Below are 6,267 nucleotides of genomic sequence, written 5' to 3'. Positions count from 1 at the left end.
CCTGCAACCCGGTCGTGGCGCTCAGCTCCGGCTCGGCACTTGCCGCTCGCAACCTTCAATTCCTATATTTGAAATCTAGGGTTCCAAATCCCAAGCAAGAATGTGAAATGAAGCTCAAGTGAGGAAGACGATGCCATCTCCTGAGGTTGCCATTTCGCATGTGGAAGCTACGATGAAGATGATCGCTCCTTCTCCTTCAATCTACTTCTCCTTCTTCGGTTCAGCGACAACGTTGGAGATGTGTCCACGACAGAGAAAGAGGAGAAGGGATGGATTTGAGTGGGTCTTTCACTTAAGGGTAATTTTAGTATTTCACAATTAGGGGCTATTATGGAGATTAAAAAAATATATAACCGGACTTAACAACGATTTCTAACAGCTAGAGTCGTTAGATAGAATCTTTTTCTTGTAGGGGAGGTGAGTGATATTTTCGAAAAGATGGAAAGTCAAATTGATATTTTATCATAATTCAAGGGAGGGGAGTGATGTTTACTCTACAACATATTAACTACTAATGCACCTTTATTTTTTATCAAATCTCAAGGATACGGTCTAATCATGAGGATAGTATTTTACCGTGGTGTTGGATCCCAAGGTTTTATGAATTTCTTCTTCGTCACCAGGGTCGAGCTTGTGCAATGGTGGTCCTAGATCAATAACTGCTTGGGAGTGGATTCTTCGCAAGACTTGATTGATTCTCATGGCTCACATGTCAAAGTGCTTCAAAAGGTGTCATCTCACATAGCATAGCTACGTGGTTCCACAAATTCAAAGATGTGAGTATTCAAGCATCAAGAGTTTTGTAGACTAGGCAAGGAGACCAAGAGCGATTTCTAAAAATAAGTGAGAATTAAACCTTTGACTTTAAGGAGCATGCTTGATCTAACGGTAAGGTATGAATGTTGTGACCTAGTGGTCAAGCAGTCAAAATAGCTTTTCAACATTTTCAAGGAAGACTGCAAGGCAAGGATTAAAGTATCGGTATCGATCGCCGTATCGGTTGGCCAAAATTAAGATACGTATCGGAGAGTATCGTATCGTATAGGAGATACACTAAGATACGCTAAAGATACACACAAATGGATAGGAAATATTTTTTTAAATACTTTTGCATAAAGAATTTGTTAAAAAAAGCTATTGATAACATGTATTATACATAAACACTAAATTGAGGGTATCGTACCAAGAATTCAAGGTTTGTAGTTGTCCCATAAATGTAAAATCCTTGTTCCCAACCTTGATTTCCACTTTAGTTAGAGAGAAATATGGCTGACAGCAACTTTGGAACAAAAACCCTTCAAAAAATCGTGTTTTTCTGAAAAATTACCCATCTTGGCCGTTATATGACCATAGCGCACTGTATCGGTATATACCGATATGTATCAATACTCACCGATACGTACCGATATATATCGATACTCACCGATATGTGCCAATATATACCGATACGTATCGATCAATACATACCAATACTCACCGATACGTACCAATACATATCGAAACGTATATTTTACCTCAATTTTATAATTTTCATAGTCGTATCGAGGCATATCGTATCGTATTGATGTGTATTGGTGGTGTACTGATGCATACCGGTATGTATTGTAGGATATATATCGATACGAAAGGATTTTAAAAATTTCATGTATCGTATCGATAGGCTAAATTTAAGATACGTATCGGAGGGTATCGTATCGGTATCGGAGATACTTAAAACCATGCATGCATGTCTGGATAAATTTTAAGCTTTTCCAAGGTCACATATGGAGGACAAATGTGGTTTGGGCTTGGATTGGGCTTGGGCGGGGCAGATGTAGGCCACTCCTAGCCCCACAATGTTTTTGGGCTAAGACAAGGCATGAGCAGATAGAGAAACAGGACGGTCTGGGCTTGGCTGGCCCATAAAAAGATCTGTCATTTGTATATAAGCTTATCCATTTTTCCTCTAATATTTAAAACTTATAAGCTTGTTTAAGTTTATACGCTTTATCCATTTTATCTTCTCACATTACGATTTTTAATATATAAATACGCATACCAGAATACTAGTCTAGGCCCAAAGTTTGGACTACAGTTCAGGCCCAGGCTCACCCTAAGTTGGGCTAAGTTGGGCCGGGAGGAAGCCTACTCCTTACTTATGAGCCCGTAGGTTCTTAGTTCAAGTCACTTGGACAACCCAAAAAAAGAGCCTTCTCTTATAAGAACTACAATAAGTTATATATATATATATAAGTGCTATCGTAGAACAATACACATATGTCATTAGAATTCATATTCTTCACAAAATATGAGTAAATACACATATAAGCACATATATGTGATATTTGAGAGAAAATAAAAAACTAATTTGAATGGGCCTATGCGGCAATTGTAACCCTTGGAAAGATAGTACATGGTTTCAAAATTCAAAAGCCTATTTCAATCAAATATACTTCTATGTATGGACATGTATATCTATTTAAGTTTACAATATTCCGATCACTATTATCCATTCTATCAAAAAAAAAAAAAAAAAAAATTACTATCATGCATTATCCCAAGTCTTGAAATTTTAAATCTCAAATTTATCACATGGTAAACTGTTTTTTGGGCCTTAAATTTTACATTCAAACATGTGAACTTATGTTCTCCCTCTCACAAAATTTGGGTTCCATAAAATATTTCATGTATCAGATATTTGGGTGACCTTATCAGGTTTGGATTTCAAAATCTTAAGGCCTATCTCACCACTTGTTGACCTACAAGGTCATTCTTGCTTACAAGGAAATATGAGAAGAATAATGCCAATGAGTAAGCACATAGATGAATCAAGTGATGGATTTGTTGTATTTTACAAGGGTGAAGTTGTTATTTTGCGCCCTATGTCTGGGCACAGGATTCACACAATCGGGTAAAATTCTTTTACGCGAAAAATATTTGCATCTTAAATACTTACCTTGTAAACTCAATATTCATGACTTGGGACTGTTGAGGCTTGACTAAGATTTAAGACACAAACCCCACCCAAACAATTTTGTGTGTGAACATAAAATTCGCGTGGACCCCAATTTCGTGTGTGAACACAAATACACGAACATATGAGACAAATTTAAAAATGATTCTTTATATTAAGATCATAAGAGATAGAACTCTTTGGTTTTTGTTCTCTTGTCCAATAAGAGAAAACTCTATTAATTAATTCAGTCTTCCAAAGCTAATGTGTTTGGTATGATGTTCCCTTCCCCAGATTTTGATCATTGAAGGGAAAGAAAATCATTTTATTTGCTCTCAAGGTCAGATGCGATATGTTTCTAAGATGGTAAAAGGATTAATTGGACAAATTACAACTAAAGGTATTAGAATTATCATGAGCTTTTAATTGGAAGGCTACGGTTCAATCATCATTTTAAACATCTTTGATTTAAATCATGGTCATCTATTTAGCAATTTAACCCACGGTAAACTCGATTGTACACTTCAATCTAAGATCAAACTTTCATCGACTTGTACATTATTCCAATTTGAAGTATATGATTCGATTTGTTCAATAGTATTTTAAATCATGACAAACATGATGATACAATCTAATCTAATCTCAGGACATCAAAAGCTCATGAATGATTTTAATTGAACATATATGGGGTGTCAAAACCTAGTTTGAACCGGTAATCAAAACGAATTAGAAATAGCCTGGACCGAATAAAACCAAACTGAAATCTTATTGGACTGGTTTGGTTCAGGATATTATGGCCCCAAAACAGTATTAAACCGCATCGAAACCAAACAAAACTGGTATAATACCCAGATCAAAACTGAAATCAAACCTATAAGAAATCAAAATCAACCCAAAACCCATTAAAAAATACAGGTTTTTATGTAATTTTGTATAAAATTGCATGGAAATTGAATCCAAACCAAACCAAAACTGAAATCAGAACTGAACCAAAGCCAAAATTTATCTATTGGTTTGGTTTTGGTTTCAACATTCTCACATTGAAACCGACTCAACTCAGACCAAAAACAAACCAAATCGATCGATTGACACCCCTAGCTTCAACCATATGTTTTGGCATTTTTAAACCATAGATTTATTTATTTATTTTTGAATCATGAGTCAGGACAAATATAACAGATATGAATTACTATTTTGAGCATCTATCTGAGTTTCTATGGCAGCCCAGCCTGCTCAAAACGTCCATCTGAAGTTGGTCCTGGGACTGGTAAAGTTTGGCCTGCCAAGCCTAGCCAAGGCCTTCGCTCAAAGTCCATCTAAGGCTTGCACTTGGGTCCTCTTAATCTTATAATTAAGACAAGGACAGGCGAAAATAGCTTAGACCTAAGATTTTACAAGAGAATGAACTGATCAACTAAGTGGAAATAAATTAATGATCATGATTAAGAAAGCTGCCATGTGACCTACACAGCATCCAAGATAGAATTATTGCTAATGAAGATAGCTCATTTAACCCTTTTTTTTTTTTTTTTTTTGTGGCTTAGAGAGCTTCTTATGAAAATATCCTTGTCATTACCACTCCTCAAAGCTAGAGAAAACTCTAGATTAGTGGACAAGAAGACTCTTAGGTTTGAAAGAGCATAAGCAAGTCAATAAGCAAAGTCGGGGGGTTTTGGTTCTTCTTTTTTCTTCTGCTTCCTTATATATCTAAAGAACCTAAATAGCCAACTAAGCCTATCAGATTGTAATATGAACCAACCCATCACTGTTATATATACAAAGCAACATGTCATGTTAACGTGTGTGACAGTATGATTAATTAAGTGCTAAGACATAAAGAGACTAATTAATCTATCTGATCAACTAACCCCAATCAACTAAGAGCTATTAATTAGAACTGTACATTTAACTGTATTTTGATCATAAATGTTGAGATGTTGTCAACTAAGTTATTGTTGCATGTCAGTTTGTGTAGGTTCTTCGTGCTTTTATATACTTAAGGATCTATCTACTTAATGCCTTAAGGGTTTGGGTTGGACGTACCCTACAATATATAGTGTATCATAGGTTAGGTCTCTTTATTATCCTTTCTGATCTGTCTACACGTGGATCAGTTAGGTATTTAAAAGCTACAAAAAAGGAGGGAGGGTTAAGATGCTGGGAGTTATAGAGTTACAGTCTTACGTTAGTTTGTTGAAATTCATGTCTTCATATATACTTGAGGAAGACTAGTTAACACCTTGAAGGTCCAATCCAAAACCTTTAAGCATTAGGTGGTAATAGTCTAATAATAGATGAAACAAGCAACAAGCCAAACAAAATGGGTCGGGTCGGGTCGGGGCGGGGCGGGTCGGGTCATAAGAGTTGCAAAGAGGGAGAGGCGCCAGAGCGGGAAGGAGAGGGAGAGGAGTTGCAAAGGTTGGTGCAGTGATGGCGATAAGGGGGAGAGAGAGAGAGACCAGAATTTTTTTTTTCTCTCTTTTCCGACTCACTGGCCTATCCCAAATCAGGCTAATTTTGACCGATCCAAACCCATTTCTATTCAATCCCATCCATAGTTTCAAGTATTGGTCGTATTAGTCATATCAAATCAGTACCGATTGAGATCGATCCCCAATCCTTAATCAATTTGGATTGATGTTCTGTATCGTTTCAGGGGCAAAATGATAAAAAAAAAATAGTACTTTCATAAAAAACAAGATAAAATAGACCAATACCCACTGATTCGATCCAAATTGATATTGGATCAATATCAATAGATACCAATATCAATACGTCCCCTAAATCCTTCATCCCCACCTAGGATCACTCCGGAGCCCGAGCCATTCTTTTAAATCTTGATCCTTATTTATCCAACAGTTGAAATTACATATAAACCTTTCACAGTATAGACCCTAGAAGTACAAGGGCCCACAAAATTTGACATAAAATGGAAAATCGAAGGTATCCAACCGTGGGATCAGCCCAAGCTTTCCTCCAGATGACAAAATTGGATCCCATCTATAATTGCTTGTATAGAGATTCCTCTCTATGGTGTATGTGGAGAACCTTTTGTCTTCATGATTTCATGATTCGTCAGCCTTACATTCTCCAACCCATTTCACTATCACCACAAGTGGGCCACGATGGACGGAAAGTTACATTCGCGAGAGTTTTGTCCGACACCGCAGTTGAATTTTTTGTCCCCTGAATCACAAATAAGTCTTAAAAAGATGCATGCCAATACGAATCATATCATTACCAAAAATATTTCTTATGTTAGCTTTTTAAAGGTCGTTATTACAGTTGATAGTTTTGTATCCTTTCAAGCTAACAATGGCTTGAACCCAAAAAAA

This window comes from Macadamia integrifolia, unplaced genomic scaffold (genome assembly GCF_013358625.1).
Source record: "Macadamia integrifolia cultivar HAES 741 unplaced genomic scaffold, SCU_Mint_v3 scaffold_5A, whole genome shotgun sequence".
NCBI lineage: Eukaryota > Viridiplantae > Streptophyta > Magnoliopsida > Proteales > Proteaceae > Macadamia > Macadamia integrifolia.
The sequence above is the reverse complement of the archived record's forward strand: the minus strand, read 5'-3'. Positions refer to the sequence as shown.